Source organism: Orycteropus afer, unplaced genomic scaffold, assembly GCF_000298275.1.
Source record: "Orycteropus afer afer isolate SDZICR_OR568_19922 unplaced genomic scaffold, OryAfe1.0 scaffold00139, whole genome shotgun sequence".
Lineage (NCBI taxonomy): Eukaryota > Metazoa > Chordata > Mammalia > Tubulidentata > Orycteropodidae > Orycteropus > Orycteropus afer.
This window is the reverse complement of record NW_006921726.1, coordinates 7,152,575-7,171,942: the sequence shown is the minus strand read 5'-3', so window position 1 is coordinate 7,171,942 and position 19,368 is coordinate 7,152,575.

Below are 19,368 nucleotides of genomic sequence, written 5' to 3'. Positions count from 1 at the left end.
CATTGTGGTAAACTGTGGTCAATGACATGAGACAAAGTATATGTGAACTGCTGTATGGAAAGTGAATTTGCTCTGTAAATCTTTGCCCAAATCACAATAAATTAAAAAATATATGTAATAATAATAATAAAGAAGTGAGAGCCATGACAAGAACAGACATGTGCACACCCAGGTTCATCGTGGCACTATTTACAATAGCCAAAAGATGGAAACAACCTAGGTGTCAATCAACTGAGGAATGGATAACCAAACTATGTTACATACACACAATGGAATACTATGCAACACTAAAGAATAATGTAGAATCTGCAAAGCACTGCATCACATGGATGAACTTGGAGGACATTATGCTGAATGAAATAAGTCAATCGCAAAAGGACAAATATTGTATTCGTCCATTACTGTAAAAGTCAAGGAAAGGTTTATCTATGGAAGGACATTTTCTTTGTTGGTTACCAGGGATGAGAAGGGAAGAGAGAGAACCCTGTGAGATATATAAAGTATTGATTTGGGTGAACAGAAGAGCAATGTACCAGATGTGAGTGATCAATATAATGGCATTAAGGAAGAGAAAGACATAGAGAAGTATGGGGGAGGTACAGACAACAAAGATGAACACTTTTGCACATACAGTATTGCATTGTCACTGAAGGAAAACATGGGTATATGGGTGGATAGATGGGTGGACAGGATGAACTATTAAGTATGTCTATGAAGCAGGGAGCATACTCCCAAGAACAGGTTTAGTGTTGGCAGACAATGGTCCTATAAGTTTATGGTTATGTTCTGAATTCTCAGGTGTACAGTAGAGCTGACAAGGGGCAAGGTTGTAGTCACTGCTTGGTCACAGCCAGCCACCCAGAGGGACCGAGCAGTTGAACCTGTGGGCTTAGGACCATAGTCACAGGGGACATCAAGCTCAATTGGCATAACATACTACAGAAAACATTGTTCTACCTCCTACTCTGGTGAGTAGCAAATGGGATCTTAAAAGCTTGCAAGTTGCCATCTAGATGCAATGATGGGTCTCTCCTCATCCAGAGCAAAGAATGAAGAAAACAAAAAATTCATGGAAACAATTAATCCTAGTGACTGCTACATGATCTGATCTGCAGACTATATGACTATGAGACCAGAAGAACTAGATGGTGCCCGGCTACTACTGTCAATCACTTGATGGGAGATCTATATATGAATATCTGGATAGAGAGAGATAACAGTGTGGAACAAAACTCAAAATCATTTGGAGAAAAGGATAAAAAGGGGACCTGGTTTGCTGGTCCGATAGAGCCTGGTGGAACCACTAAGACTATGGCCCCTAGCTGCCCTTCAAGTCTGGAATTGAACCCCTGCCTTTGGGTTCCAGCCAAACAATGGATAGGCATATGAGTTGAGCATTTACCTGAGGTAGATACACTTTTTGGAGAGAACAATCATGGGAGAAAGAAGGGCTGTTTATGCACAGGGAGACAGCTCAGGGGGCAGGAGTGCATGGAGGGATGGACACAGGGAAGAGGTAATTATCGGGAGGAAGTATGAGGGGAGATGTTGCATTGTGGTAAATTGTGGTCAATGTCATGAGACAAAGTATATGTGAACTGCTGTATGGAAAGTGAATTTGTTCTGTAAATTTTCACCCAAATCACAATTAAAAAAAAAAAACTGTTTCATGCTCCAACTAGCATCTGCTTGTCTGTGCCAAGCACTCTTTTCCACTGTTCTCCACTTCTTCTTGGACTCCATTTGCTCTGCTGCCCAGCTTTGCCTAGGACTCTAGGACTGTGATTCTCCTTGAGGTGATGCTGCTCCTTCTATGCTGACGTTAGGGAAGCAGGAAACGTGGAGTGACACTATCTTAGCCTGTTGTAACTTCTAATTCCTCCAACCTTACCACACAAGTCCTTGTGTTTTGCAACAGATATTATTAAAGAATTGGAGAAAACTATTCCTGTACAACGGAAGAAATGGTGACATAAACTAGATGTGAAATAGGATGTGCTCAGAATTCAAAAGACAATAAATAAATAGAAGATGGATGGATGGATGGAAAAAGGAGGCTCTTCACCAAATTTTTTAGAAAACATTTTAGTTCATACTCTTGTTTTCTATCTCAAGGGCCTCCCGTCCCTCCCTCTGTGGGACATTTTTAATTCTTTGTATGTCGATTCTCAGTCTTTTTGCAGAAAATCACATCCTCAGTCTACTAGGATTGATCTCAGCAAAGATTCCATCACCTTCCTCCCCTAGGTCAAGTTACTTGGTCTAGAATAACATCACATGATTTTTCACTGGACCAGTTAAGTCATGAGTCTCCAAAACATCTCAGACATATCCAGGGTGGCTGTGGCCCTCAGAGTCTCTCCTGTCTTATAAGATCTAGATATGCCTTTCCATTCTTCCTATGGTTTCCTTAACTAAAGGACCAAACACACACACATGCACACACACACACATGCACACACACACACACACACCTCACAAACAATATTTTTATAGGGCATATAACCAAAAACAATTTTTTTTTTTTCCTGTATGAAGCATAATGTGAGATTCCTCGCTTCACAGAAAGATAGCATTTTACTTTCATGGTATCGTGCAGAGTAGTATCTCTGTCTTTCCTCCCATCATGTCCAGAAGAAATGGACACATTGGAAATAGTGCTTATTTTATGCCTTTTTGAAGCATAAAACTATCTATACCAGGTAGATGAGTTCTAGTAGCATATTGCCTAAGGCACTTGACTGCTAACCAGAAGGCTGGAGGTTCAAACACACCAGCCATTCCTCTGAAGGAAGATGGGGCAATCTACTTCCATAGTGATACTGCCTCGGAAACCCAAGGAGGGGTCGCTATGAGTTGGGCCCTACTCGACGGCACATAACAACAACAACAACAAGTGGGCTTGGAATCCCTGGGTAGTACAAATGGTTAAGTCAGCTACTAATAGAAAGTTTGAGTTCAAACCCACTGAGACACCTCATAAGAAAGGCTTGGCAATCTACTTCCAAAAAATCAACAGCCTTTGTAAACTCTGTGGTGCATAGTTCTACATACATGAGGTCAGCATGAGTCAGAATCAACTCAATGGCAACCGGCTGCTCTGTGTCCAGGTCAGAATTTAAAGAACTTGGAGAATGGGTTAGCATAAACACATCTTTAAGTTATATTTAGAGTAAATTTGTGGTGTAGCAATTATTATTCTAGTCTTAAGGAAGTGGGGCTCAGGGAGGCAAAACAACATGTATATGGTAAGTAGACTTTCTGGGATTTGAACAAAGTCAAAGATTTGTAGACTTGCTGAGATTTGAACAAAGTGAGAAATTGAAGTCCATCTTCCTAACCAATATGTTGTAATAAAACAAAGAGTCCATGTTCTTTAGTGCTTTATTTTTACTACAACAATGGAGAGACATTGTCTTTTTTTCTTTTCCTTCTTGTCTCATTTTTTGAGAGTATTCTTTCCTTTTCTTGATCTCTCATTTTTTGCTGTTTCCTCCTGTTTTATCCAGGCCTTGGCTAAAGCTACTTCACTGTGATAATAATTTTGAATCCATTTGTATTTGCTTCTTTCTCTCAGAATAAATAATAATAATAAATCCATGCTCTGTCAAAAGAATAGTAGAACTTAACCATCAGACAGAGCATGCTTTTGAGAAGTGGCAGTAGAGGCAGTTCTGTTTCCCAAATTAAAACTGCTCTTTCTGCTTTTACTGAGAAATTATCATTCATCTCATTGATTTGTTTACTTTAAATGAAGTAAACCTATTACTCTGTTTCAAATGATAGAAGTACTTGGGCCAAGACAAGAGCTCTGCTTTTTTATTTAATTTATTAGAGTATTTTTTTTTTACATATAGTAAGATGCATTCATTTTAAAAGTATAGTTCAATGATTTTTGGCAAATATTCATCCCATCTACATCATCCTAATCAAGATAAAGAACATTTCCATCACCCTTGGAAGATCCTTCATGGTATTTCCTGGACAATATCCTTCTCCTGGAAGAAACCATTGTTCTGGTATTACTTTTGCCTACTCTTAAACTTCATATAAATAGATTCATATAGTATGTATTTCTTTTTTAGTGTGTCTTTTTAAACTCAACATATTTTTGAGATTCTCCATGTTTTTTGCAAGAATAAGTACTTTATTGTTTTTATTTATTGAGTAGTCATTCATATGTATTTATATTCCACAATTTGGTTATCCATTCTTCAGTTAATGGGCATTTGTTGTTTTGTTTTCCCTGTCATAATGGTTTTATTAGGAATAAAATTTCAATAAATATTTTTACAAGTCTGTTTTGCAGGCACACACTTCCATTTCTCTTAGGTAAATTCCTAGGAATAAAATGTCTAGATCACAGGGTAATGTATGATTAAATTTATTAAATTGACAAATACTTTTGGAAAGTTATTTACCATTTTACACTCCTACCAGCAATATAGGATCTCTGGTGGTGTAATGCCAAAGGCTTTTGACTGCTAACCAGAAGGTTGGCGGTTCAAACCCACCAGCTACTTCTCAGAAGGAAGATTGGACAATCCACTTCCATAGAGGTACCACCTCAGAGACCCAAGGAGGGGTCACTATGAATCGGATTGACTTGACGGCAGTGAGTTTGGAGTTTTGGGGGATTTCTTTTTTTTTTAACCAGCAATATACAAGCTTTCCAGGTGGTCAGTATTTTACCAACAGTTGATATCTGTCTCTTCCATTTCAACTATTCTAATTAGTGTGTGCTAGCATCTCTTTGTAGTTTTAACTTCCATTCCCTTGATGGTTAACAATGTTGAATAATTTATCATGCGTTTGTTGTCCATTTTTATGTCTTCTGTGAAGTGTCTATTCAAGGTGGCTTTTTTTTTTTTTGCCATTTTGTTTAAATTTAGTAGTGTGTGGTTTTTATTATTGATGTATAGAAGTCTCTTGAATATCCTGGATATGAGGTGATATATATATATATATAAATCTATATCGATATATAGATTTCTCTCCCCACTTGTAGGTTGTCTTTTCATTTTAAGTGTTTTTTGAAAAGCAGAATATTTTCATTTTGATGAGTCCAATATATCATTTTTTATACTTAGTGCTGCATGTGTTCGATCAAAGGAACCTTTGCTTATTTCAAGAATTTAAAATTATTCTTCTACTTTTTTCTTTGAGAAAAGTATATAGTTTTAGCTCTTACATCTAGATATATGGTTATTCTTGGATTAGTTTTCATGTATGGCATGAGAAATGGGCAGATTCTCCCTCCACCCCAGAGATATCCAGTTATTCTAGCACTATTTGCTGAAAAGATTCTTTCCCTGTGGGATTTTATTGGCATCTTTATCATGGCAATGAACTCTTTAAATGTGGAGCTATTTCTATGCTCTCTCTTCTGTACGATTGACCTATTTATCTGTCCTTTTACCAATATTTTACCAATAACTAATTATCTAATATACTGTGATTTTGAAGTATAATTTAAAATCAGGCAGTGTAAATCCTCTAATTTCATATTTCTTCCAGAATTTTTGGCTATTCTAGGTACTTTGCATTTCCATTAACATTTTACAGTTACCTTGTCAATTTCTTTAAAAAAAAAAATTCCCCTGGGAGTTTGCTTGAGATTTCTTTAATCTATAGCTCAAGTTGGGGAGAAATGTATTAATTACAATATTAAATCTTCCAAATCATGTATATTTTGTATACATTGTATACATCACAATTTATTTGGATCTTGTTTAATTTTTATCTGCAATACATTACAGTTTTGGGATAGGTATCTTGCACATTTTTCTTTAAATTTAATGGATTTTCATCATAATTGGTATAATTTACTTAAATGGAACCTTGTAAATGATATTTTAAAATTTAATGTTATTTTCCCATTATCTATCCCTTATATGCAGAACGATTTTATATTTCATTCTAGTATTTTTTTGTAGATTTGTCTGAATTTTTTACAGTCATAAGCATGTCATCTATATATACTGTTTTGTTTCTTCTTGTAAAATTACTTGTTATTATTCTTTGTGCCTTCCATTTATTTCTTTTTCTTGCTTTATTATGCTTCCTGTACAATGTTGAACAGAAGTGGTGAGAGCTGAGATAATTGCCTTGTCCTTGATTTTAGGGGTAATTTGCCCAATATTTCACCTTAAAGTTGTGATTTAGATAATATTTTATCACATTTATAAATTATTCTTCTATTGTTAGTTTTCTGAAAGATTTTTTTTTCCGTATCATGAATGGGTATTGACTTTCATCAAATGCTTTCTTTTTCTACATCTATTGTATTGAGATGATCATATAATTTATGTCTTTCGTCCTATTAATATGGTGTAAAACTTGATTAATTTTTGAATGGTGAGCCAACCTGCATTCCAGAGATAAACAGTATTTGGTCAGGATAAATTATCCAGTTTATGTTTAGAGTTCTATTTTATTTTCACTAATAATTTTTAGCTATGATTTTTATGTAAAATGGTCACTTTAGAAGTTCAAATACATCCTTAAATATATCACAGTCTATATTAGAAATATTAAGTATTTCACAAATAACTTTAGATATTTATGATAATATATTTCCAATTACTACCTTTCACTTTTTCTGTTCTTGTTCTCATATATTTAACTTCTACATTCACTATAAAACATATGTTTATTTAGTATTATTTTTAATTCAAATAGCCAATAGTCTTTAAGAGTATTTAATAATTTATTTTTAGAAAACAAGGAATAATATTTCAAATGTCTTGTTACATTAAATGATTAATTTACTCTTTCTCATATTTATCCCTTCCTATAGAATTGAGTTTTTATCTAATATTGTGCTTCAGATTATAGAAATTCTTTTAGCATACCCTGTAGGGCAGTTTTGCTAGAAGTTAAATCTTTCTACTTATGTCTGTTTGAAAATATCTTTATATCTCTCTCAACTTTTGAAAAATATCTTTCATAAAGAATTTTAAATTGATTTATTTTTCTTTCAGTACTTTAAAGATGCCATTCCATTGTCTTTTTTACCTCCATTATTTCTGATGAGAATGCAACTAACATTCATATCATTTTTTTATCCCTGCTTATGAAGTTTCTTTTTATCTCTGGCTACTTTTAAGATAACATCTTTATTTTTGTTTGTCCACAGGTTGACGATGATGTGCCTAGGAGTAAGCTTCATCCTGCCTTGGAATCCTCTATGCTTTTTGGATCTGTGGTCTGTAGCCTTAGTATTCCATTTATGTATTTCTAGATTTTATTTGCTAATTTTTAATTAACAATTTCTCTGTCCATGTTCATGAGAGATACCTTTCAGTAATTTCTTTTTCTGTAATGTTTTTTTTTCTCTTATGTTACTATCATCATTATCCTGACCCAAAAACAAAATGGCCAGTGTTCTGCTGTAAGAATTTATGTAATATAGTGATTATTTCTTCCTTAAGGAAGAATTCACAGTGATGCCCTCTAGACCTACTTTTCTTTGTGCAAAGGATTTTAATCATTTCAAATTTATTTTAAAAACGGGGATATTCAGATATTTTATATGCTATTTTTTCTTGTATTCATTTTAGAGGGAGCTTTGGTGGCATAGTGCCTAAGGGACTTGACTGCTAACCAGAAGGCTGGCAGTTCAAAACCCACCAGCCACTCTTTGGAGGGAAGGTTGGGCAATCTACCCTTGTAGTGATACTGCCTCAGAAACCCAAGGAGGGTTCACTATGAGTCAGGTCCGACTCTACGGCACATAACAAAAACAACAACATTCATTTTAGAAAGTGTGTGCCAATGGATTTGTCCATTTGCTCCACTTATCAATGTTGATAAAAAATTGTTTATTATTGTTTTTAGTTACCATGGAGTTAAATTGTTTCAATATCTGTAGGCTATGTGAGATATCTCCTTTTCATTCATGATAGTGGTAACTTGCGCTATTTTTCTTCATCAGTGCTTGTAGAAGTTTATTAATTTTATTAAAATACTTGATGAACAAATTTTTGGCTTTGTTAATTTTTTCTATTGTTTATCTCTTAGCTATTTTATAGATTTGGCTCTTTATTTTTTTCTCTCTGTCTACATGCTCTAATTTGTTCTTATTTTTTTTTTAGTTGATGGAGTTAGTAACTTAAATAATTTGTTTTAATATTTTTCTTCTCTTATATATGCAATTAAGGAGACCTGGTGGTACAGTTGTTAAAGCATTTGGCTGGTAACCAAAAAGTCAGCTGTTCAAAGCCACCAGCCATTCCATGTGCAGTAAAGTGAACCACAATGAAATGAGGTATACCTGTAGTTTGAAACTTCATTAGCTGGTGCATGTACGTACATGTTTGCTATACTCTCCTAGTGAATTGTTCATTACAAAATATCTCTCATTATTCTTGCATTGCTCCTTTTATTTGTGTGATACTAATACAGCCATAAAGGCTTTTTTATAACTAGTATCTCATGGTATGTATTTTTCATTCTTTTACTTTCAACATATCTGTGTCTTTATATTTAAATCATATCCTCCACAAAGTCCATATAGTTCATTGACTTTTACTGCATGACAATCAAATGCTCTTTAAATGAGAGTATTTCATTTATTTATATTTAATGTAAATATAGACAACAAAACCAACCAACCCACCGCTATTGAATTGATTATGACTCAGAGTGACCCAATAGGACAGAGTAGAACTTCCCTATAGGGTTTCCAAGACTGTGAATCTTTATAGAAGCAGACCACTTCATCTTTCTTCTGCAGAACGGCTGGTGGGTTCAAACTTCCAACTATTTTTAGCAGCTGAATGCCTTAATCACTGTGCTATCAGAGCTCCTTACATTTTAGATACAGTCGACTTTATTCTAATATCTGGCTATTTCTGTTTGATTTATTCCATCTATTCTTTATTCTATTGTTCTCCTTTTCAGCTTTCCTGTAGCTACATTCTTATGTGATTTCTTTGGTGATTCTTCTAGATATTTACAGTATGAATCTTTAACTTGATGCAGGTTACTTTATGTTGATATTATATACTTCATACACATAAAAACTTATAATGATAAAATTATATTTTAATTTCTTTTTTTATCTTTCACTCTAGATAATTTATATTGGCATGACTTTGGATTAATTTATATTCTTTGTAATCTGTGTCTAAATTGCTGATAAACTGTTGCTGTAGATATTTATTTAACATAGTGTATTTTAATAAAGTTTTTATTTTAAGATAATTTTAGATTTACAAAAAAAATCAATATAATATTAAAAAGAAGTTGCCATATACCCCACACATTAACAATCCTTATATTTTTAATATATTAGTATAGTAAATTTGTCACAATTAATGAACCAATATTGGTATATTAATATTAACTAATTTCCATACATTATGCAGATTTCCTTAGGTTTTATCTAATGTACTTTTTGTGTACTAGCTACCCATCCAGGTATCTAGAGTACTGCACTACATTTGATTCTCATATCTTTTTAGACAGGAGCACTGGTAGCGTAGTGCCTAAGGCATCTGACTGCTAACCAGAAGGCTAGCGGTTCAAACCCACCAGCCACTCCTTGGAAGGAAGGTTGGGCAATCTACTTCTGTAGTGATACTGCCTCAGAAACCGAGGGAGGGGTCACTATGAGTCTGATCTGACTCAACAGCAGTGAATTAGAGTCTTTTTAGATTTCTCTTGGCTCTGACAGTTTCTCAGACTTTCCTTGTTTTTGATGACCTTGACAGTTTTGAGTACTGGTAAGGCATTTTTTGAACGTTTGATGTTTTCCTTACGATTAGACTGAAGTGTGGGAGGAGCACTATAAAGGTAAAGTGCCATTCTCATCATATTACAACAAGGGTATGGACTGTCAATATGATTTATCAATATTGATATCTGTGCTGATCACTGGCATGAAGTACTCTTTTTCAGGTTTATTCATTATAAGATTCCTTGTTTTACCCTATTTCTATGCTGTGCTCTTTTGAAGGGAGTCGCTGTGTGTGGTCCACACAATATGAGATTATGTTCTGCCTTTTTGAGAGTAGAGTATCTACATAAGTTATTTGGAATTCTTCCACTCGAAGGTTTTGCTTGTTTGTTTCTTTATTCAATCATTTATTTATATCAGTTTGACTTCATACATATTTATTTTATACTTTGGATTATAATTTAATCTTACTTTATCATTCAATATGTTTTAGCTTGGGCCATTGGGAATTCTTTTATTTAGTTCTTTTATCCATGTGACATACACTCATTATTGCTTGCATGTGTATGTGTTAGCAATTGCTTACCTTTTTTAGCACTTCTTTACTTTTACTCAATATATTCCAGGATCATCTAGTACATTTTATACCCTAGTACTAGAATCATCTGGTTCACCAGGAAGCCCTGGTTCATTTTACTGGAAAATGGTATTCCAAAACAAAAAACTTTAATCAGGTCAGATCCGACTCATAGCGACCCCTCCTTGGGTTTCCAAAGCAGTATCACTATGAAAATAGATTGCTCAACCTTCTTTCCAAGGAGGGGCTAGTGGGTTTGAATTTCCAGCATTCTGGTTAGTAGTCAAATGCCTAAGGCACTACACCACCAGAGCTCCTGGAAAATGGTATTGTTGTGTTGTTGTTGTTATGTGCTGTCGAGTCAAACCTGACTCATAGCGACCCCTCCTTGGGTTTCTGAGGCAGTATCACTACAGAAGTAGGATTGCCCAACCTTCCTTCTGAGGAATGGCTGGTGGGTTTGAACCGCCAGCTGTCTGGTTAGCAGGCAAGTGTCTTAGTCACTATGCTACCAGAGCTCCCTATTAGGAACCAAAATATGAGTACTAGGTATACTTTTTGCTACTGGGATGTTGCTGCTTTTAGAGCTTCTCAGCTTCTAGAACCAGGAGATATACGCTTGTATCCTAACCATTGTGTATAAAACATATCTGTAACCATCTGTATCTATTAAACCTCAGCATGAGTTCACACTGATGTCCCCAATTATAATTTATTACCACATTAATTATTTTAACCTCCTCCTTTTGCTTATGTGTGCCCCACATACACACACTAACAGTGATTAACTTGGCTCCCACAAACCACCAAACATTTACTAAATTTCTAACTTCCAGTACACATGTACAGTGGTTTCAGAATGGTTAACCCATGCTGCTGTGGGGAACAACTTTATCAACTAGAATACAGTATTTACATATACATCCTTTTGCCTTTAATCTTAGATTCCATGGATATCCAAAGTTACTTAGGTAGTATCTAATTTTTCCACCTCCATCAGTAAAGTTGGTTTATATATTTTTAATTACCATTAGATTTTTTTGGTCACATTATGTATTCCATCCTGGAATCCAGTGACTTCCTAATTATTTTTTATTTGCATACTTTAAAATTTATTCTTTGTGTGTAAGTCTATAAGTTCTCACAAATGTTTAATTTCCTGTGTCCACTGTTACAGAATCATACAGAACAGTTACATTATCCTAAAAACTTCCTTGTTCTTCATCTATTCAATTCTCCATTCAATCCTCCAAACCCTTGGCAACCATTGATCTGTTTACTGTCTCTGTAGTTTTATATTTCCAGAATGTCATGTACATGGAATCATGGAGTGATAACCATTTAAGATTGTTTATATAACTTAGCAATATGCATTTAAGACTCACATGTCTTTGTGTATTGTTTTGGTTATCTCTGTGCTGCTCTAACTGGAAAATACCACAAATGGGATGGCTTGAACAAACAGGAGTTTATTCTCTTACTATTTTGGAGGATTTAACTCTAAGTCCAGGTTCTAGGGGCTGAGTGAAAGCCTCTCAACCATGGACTTCAGCTCTGCCTCCTCCTTCTGGCCCACTAAAGCTGGAGGTTTTTCTTCACTGAGACAGCTGCTGGCTGCTGAGGCTGACAAGCCCAAGGTTGACAAGCAAAAAGACACAGTCCCAATGTTACCAAATAGCACAGCAGGCCACTAATGCAGGTCTAGATGAAGTCCCAAGATCAGCAGGACATGGCAGGCTGTTGAACAATGACTTGGCTACATGCAGGGTTCAATTGTGCCAAAAAGCTAGAGACCAATTCCAAAGCTTCTCCTTATATATGGGAAGCAGACTACATCCCTAAAGCAGCCATTCAGCTGTTTGCAACAGATTCCACCATGGAGCTGATTGCCTGTCTCATCATGGGGAATAAATACCTCCAGCTGCTCAGCCACTCAATCAGGCCCAACCAAGTAGACAACAGCCTTAACTACCACATATCTCATGATAACTCATTCCCTTCCATTGCTAAATAAAATTCCACTGTATGAATGTACCATAGTTCATTTATCCACTCACCTATTGAAATATATCCTGGTCACTTCTATGTTTTAACAATTCTGAATAAAACTTCTGTAAACATTCATATTCTGATGTGTAAGTATACGTGTGTGTGTGTGTGTGTGTGTGCGTGTGTATGTTTTTAAATCAATTGGGTAAATGCTTTGGAACACTGGATCATATGATAAGACAATGTTTACCTTTGGAAGAAACTTCCAAACTGTCTTCCAATATGACTGCACTATTTTGCATTCCTACAAAAATGGAAATTAGGAAAATATTACTACTTACAATAACTGCCCAAGAGATGAGCTACTTAGGAACAAATCTAACCAGAGACACAAAAGACCTGTGCAAAAAAAACTACAAAATACTATTACAAAAAAAAAAAAAAAAAAAAATAAAAAAAAAAAAAAAAAAAAAGACAGAGAGAACCACATAAATGGAATAATATACCATGCTTATGAATAGGAAGACTTAACTTTCTGAAAATGTCAATATTACCCAAAATGATCTACAGATATAACACAATCCCAATCCACATTGTATCATCATTTTTTAAAGAGATGGAAAGACTAATTATCAGCTTTATGTGGAATAGAAAGAGATTCCTGATAAGCAAAACACCACTAAAGAAGAACAATAGGAGACCTCACACTCCTTGATATTAAAAATACTATACAGCCACAGTAATCAAATTGGTACTGGTATTTGTATAAAGGAAGACATATAGACAAATGGAATAGAATTGAGAACCCAGAAATAAGCCCATCCATCTATGTATAGCTCATATTTGACAAGGGGACAAAACACATTAAATGGGAAAGAGATAGTCTCTTTAACAAATGGTGCTGGCAAAACTGGATATCCGTTTGCAAAAAAAATGAAACAGGATTGGTATCTCTCACCATATACAAAAACTAATTCAAAATGGATCAAAGACCTAAATGTAAAACCTAGAAATATAATGACCATAAAACAAAAATTAAGAGCAAACTTGTTTTTGTTGTTATGTGCTGTTAAGTTGCTTCTGATTGATAACAACTCTTTGTCCAACACAACAAAACATTTCTTAGTCCCATGTCATCCTCCCACTCCTTGCTCTGCTTGAGCTCATCATTGCACCCACTGTTTCAATACATCTTGTTGAGGGTCTTCCTCTTTCTCACTGACCCTCCACTTTGGGACCCTAATACGTGGCACAAATTCACTACCAAACATAACTGAAAATGCATAAACAGCAGAAGATAAACTACAAGATCAGGGCCTCTTAAAAACTGAACACTTACTTAAGTGCATCAAAAGACTTCACCAGAATAGTAAATAAAGAACCTACAGACAGGGAAAAAAAAAAATGGCAATGATATATGAGACAAGGGACTAATCTCTAAGTTATATAGAAAATTTCAACACCTCAATAACAAAAATGCAAACAATCTAATTAAAAAATGGGGAGATAACATGAACAGACTCTTCACCAAGGAAGACATTCATGTGGCTAACAAACACAAGAAGAGAAGTTCATTATCATTAGAGAGATGCATCTCAAAAAAAACAAGATATCATTTCACCTTAGCATTAAGGGCAAAGTTGAAAAAAAAAGGAACAACAAATACTAGCAAGGGTGTGGAGAGACTGGAACCCTTATATACTGCTGGTGGGACTGCAAAATGGTACAACCATTTTTCGAAAATAGGATGGTGCTTCCTTAAAATACTGGAAATGAAATATCATATGGACTAGAAATCCCACAATTAGGTACATATCCTAGAGAAATAAGAGCCATAATACAAACAGATATATGCATCCCCATGTTCATCACAGCATTACTCACAATAGCAAAATGATGGAAACAACCCAAGTGTCCATCACAGATAAATGGATAAACAAACTACAGAACATACACAAAATGGAATATTCCACAATGTTAAAAGATAAATGAATCTGTGAAACACCTCATAGCATGGATAAACCTGGAAGACATTATGCTGAGTGAATTAGTCAAGCACCAAAGAACACATACCATATGAGACCACAAGGAGCTCTGGTAGCATAGTGGCTAAGACACTTGCCTGCTAACCAGATGGCTGGCGGTTCAAACCCACCAGTCACTCCTCGGAAGGAAGGTTGGGCAATCCTACTTCCGTAGTGATACTGCCTCGGAAACCCAAGGAGGGGTCGCTATGAGTCGGGGCCGACTCGACGGCACATAACAACAACAACAACAACTGTAAAAAGTCAAGAAAAGATACACAAACAGAAAGAATCATTCTTTGAAGGTTACCAGGAGTGGAAGAGGAAGGAAGAGTAAATCACTAACTAGGGGGTAATGCAACAACACAACGCACCGCCATCATATAGGAATCAACTTATAGTGACCCTCTTTGGGTTTCTGAGGTGGTATCACTATGGAAGTAGATTGCCCTACTTCCTTCCGAGGAGTGGCTGGTGGGTTTGGTGCCTTCTGGTTAGCAGTCAAATGCCTTAAGCACTATACCACCAGAGAAAGAGAAAAAACACTAGGAGGATCACAGGAGTTAAAGGCAACAAAGGTAGCTATTATTACTTATGCAATCCTGCCATAACAGTAATAACAATAATCTATGAGTGGATACATAGATAGACACTCAAGATGAACAGGAGTAGGAAGGTGACTGAGACTACACTCACAAATATATATAAGTTTGACAGAGGATATTTCTACATATGCATTTACATGTGCTGCAAATATGAACATAATAGAGCATACAGAGGGAACTCTGGTGGCATAGTGCCTAAGGCATTTAACTGCTAACCAGAAGGCTGGCGGTTCAAACCCACCAGCCACTCCTCGGAAAGGAGGGTGGGCAATCTACTTCCATAGTGATACCACCTCAGAAATCCAAGGAGGGGTCACTATGAGTCAGATCCAACTTGACAGCAGTGAGTTTGGTTTTTGGTTTAGAGCATACAGGGGCAAATTTATGAAAACTTCTTAGCCATAACCAAACACCTTGAGGAAATGAATCACTGGGCCTGGGGGCTCAGGATCATAGTCTCCAGAGACACTAAGGTCAGTTGACATAACATAGTCCACAAAAACGGTGTCTGTTCTGGTTACCTAGTGCCGCTGTGACAAGAATATACCACAAATGGGATGGCCTGAACAAAGAGTTAATTCTTACAATTTGGAGGCTTTAGGTCCAAGTTCAAAGTTCCAGGCTCTAGGGGCCGGGTGACAGCCCCTCAACCTTGGGGTTCAGCTTTTCCTCCTGCTCCCAGCCCACTGGAGCTAGAGGTGTTTCTTCACTCAGACAGCTGCTGGCTGCTGAGGCTGAGAAGCCCAAGGTTGACAAGTAAAAAAGCACAGTCCCGATGTTACCAAACCACACAGAAGGCCATTAATTTAAGTCTATTGTAAGTCCCAAGGTCAGCAGAGCATGGCAGGTTGCTGAACAATGACACAGCTACATGCAGGGCCCAAGCATGCCATAAGCTAGAGACTATCCCCAAGGCTTCTCCTTACATATAGGAAGCAGACCACATTCCAAAGGCAGCTACTCAGCTGCTTGTGGTAGATCCTACCATGGAGCTGATTGCTAGTCTCATCATGGGGAATATCTACCACCACCTGCCCAGCCACTCAACCAGGCCCAGCCAAGTTGACATACAAATTTAACTACCACAGTGTCCTACATCCTACTTTGGTAAGTAGCAACTGGGGTCTTAAAAGTTTGTGAGATGCTGTTAAGGTGCAACTATTGGCCTCTCCCCATCTGGAGCAAAGAAGTGTGGAAAAAATCAAAGATACAAGGAAATAATTAATCCACAGGACTAATGAACCACATGAACCCCAGCATCTATGACCTTGAGATTAGAAAACTAAGTTGGTGCCTGGCTACCACTGCTGACTGCTCTGAAAGGGACCACAAGACGAGGTCCTGGATAGAGTGGGCAAAATATGAGGAACAAAACTTAAAATTACAGGACTGATAGAGACTGGTAGAACCCCCAAGATTATGGCCTTGAGACAACTTTCGAGCCTGGAATTGAACTAATAACCCCTGTGGCTCAACTCTCTGCCAAACAATAGACATTACTTTAAGGTGAATCGTAACACCAGAAGGGTATGCATTCATTAAAAACAGTTAAACATATGAGATCAAAAGGAAAGCATTTGTCCAGGGATGAGCATTTGACTGCTAACCAGAAGGCGGGTGGTTCAAACCCCCCAGCCGCTCCTTGGAAGGAAGGTTGGGCAATCTAGTAGTGATATAGCCTCAGAAACACAAGGGGGGGTCACTATGAGTTAGCTCCAACTCCACGGCAGTGACTTTGGTTTTTAATAGGCATTTAGTGACATATTATTGTTGTTTTAATTTGCATTACCCTAATGGTAAATAACAACAACAACAACAACGGTAAATAAAGTAGCCCTGGTGGCACGGGAGCTTGGCTGCTAACCCAAGGGTCAGCAGTTTGAATCCTCTAGCTACTCCATAGTAGAAAGACATGGCAGTTTGTTTCTGTAAAGATTTATAGCCTTAGAAATTTTTCAGGCAGTCTGCTCTGTCCTGTAGGGTCTCTATAAGTCAAAATTGACTCAATGGCAGTGGGTTTCATTTGGTAATGATAAATAATGTTGAGAATTTTTTCATATTCTTATTTGCCAGATTAATTTGATTCAGGGGAGGTTTTATTTATTTATTTATAGTGGGAAAATACACTAGTTTTTTTTTTTTTTTTTTCTTTAATTGTGATTTGGGTGAAAGTTTACAGAGCAAACTCATCTTCCTTACAATAATTCATACACATTTTTTTCATGGCATTGATTGCAATTCCCATAATGTAACAGCTCTCTGCCCATCCCCCCCTATAGTTACTATAGTTACTTACCTTTTCCCTGTGTCCTTCTTTCTCATGCATTCCTGCCCATTGAGCTATATCCCTGTGCAAACACTGCCCTTCTGACCTCCCATGAAGGAGCTCTGGTAGCATGGTGCCTAAGGCATCTGACTGCTAACCAGAAGGTTGTTGGTTCAAACCCACCAGCCACTCTGCAGAAGCAAGACTGAGCAATCTACTTCCACAAATATTTACCAACTCAGAAACCCAATGGGCATCACTATAAGTTGGAATTGACTTGACAGCAGTGGATTTGGTTTGAGTTTTGGATCTCCCATGATTGATTTTCTAGGGAGCATACCTACCTGGTGTAACAGTTTACCTTATATGCCTGTCTATTGTTTGGCTGGAAACCATGGGGGTGAGTTCAATTCTAGGCCTGTAGAGTTGACTAGAGGCCATATTCTCTGGGGTTTTGCCACTCTATATCAAACCATTAAGACTGGTCTTTTTCATGTTTTTTTAATTTTGCTCCACATTTTTCTCCTACTCTATCCAGAATCTCTGATTCAGGGAAGGTTTTGTTTGAAGCTTTATTAAGACAGTTCTACTTTAGTTTTGCCCTTATTATTAGAGCAGAGGTCAGTAAATATTTTTGTGTAAATGAAGAGATAGAAAATATTTTAGGCTCTTGGATAACGTGACCTCTGTTCTAACTATTCAGTCCTGCCTTTGTTGTGTGAAAACAACCAGAATACACAAATGAATGGACAGGACCAGTGTGGGTCTTATTGGGTTGGAGTTGCCCATATGCTATAGTTTGCTGACTGGTCTTTTAGAGAATCATTGTTCTTCTTGTAATGTGATTCTTACCTCCATGATGAAGTCCTTCTGGGTTTTTATTTAGAAGCACATGGTATTTACTGAATTGCTGTATTTTATAGGGCTTAACTCTAAGTTCTCTCTTTCTAGCATGAGGTACTTGTTAAAATCTCTTTTGAATTATTTAGCATTCCACCTACAGCTCTATAATGGATTTCTTGGTTATTGTCCTGAACATGTATAGTTTAGAAGTCAGTGAGTAGAATGTTTATGGAATTTTTTGAGATCCTTCTGCAATATCTTCCATTTTTCTGGGACTTCCCCTTTCAAGATTTACAACAAATGGCAGCCCTGATCTCTGAGCTTCTGTTTTCCTCAATTCAGTAAATCTGTCCCTTTCTCCTTATATTCTAATTCTCTACATGCACATAAAAAGTGGGAAGTGCCCTCATGGGAAAAGCTATGTAAGTATAGAGCTCATCTAGTATTTTTTCTCCTCATTGATATTTCATGTTCCTTCTAGGACCTAATTTTTGGAGGTTGTTCTACAATACTTTCAAACAACTGTGTGTGTTATGTGTTTGTGTGTGCATGTATAGATAGAGTCCTTGAGTGGTGCTAACAGTTAAGCTCAATATGTATTTTGTGTGGTTCAGTATAGAATTCTCACTTTCCATATGAGAGACCTGAGTTTAATTTATGGATAACGCACTTCATACTTGTCATTACCCACCTGTTGATGAGGGCATGCATGTTGCCATGATGCTGAACAGGTTGCATACTAAGACAGATTAGAAAGAAAGACCTGACAATCTACTTCTGAAAATCAGCCAGTGAAAATCTATGGATCACAATGGTCTGATGGGGATAAACAGGGCTGGGCAAGTTTTTTATTCCATTTTGCATGGGGTCACCACGAGTCACAGGTGGACTCAGGAGCTAACAACAACATAAATATTTATAAAGTTTATCATTGTTATTGGCAGAAAGGTATTTTCATATAGTGTCTCATATATTGTCAAAAGGAGCTCTGGTAGTGTAGTGCCTAAGGCAATTGACTGCTAAGCAGAAGGCTGGCGGTTCAAACTCACAAGCCACTCCTAGGAAGAAAGGTTGGGCAATCTTCTTCCGTAGTGATACCACCTCAGAAATCCAAGGAGGGGTCTCTTTGAGTCAGGTCTGACTCCACGGCACATAACAACAACAACGACATAGTGTCAAATGTTCTCAAATATTTTGATCTCAGGATCTCTTTGTACTTAGGAAAGTTAATGAGGCTTCCTAATGCTTTTGTTTATACAGGTTCTATCTATTGACATGTTGTTGTTGTTATTTGCCGTCGAGTCGGCCCCGACTCATAGTGACCCCTCCTTGGGTTTCTGAGGCAGTATCACTACGGAAGTAGGATTGCCCAACCTTCCTTC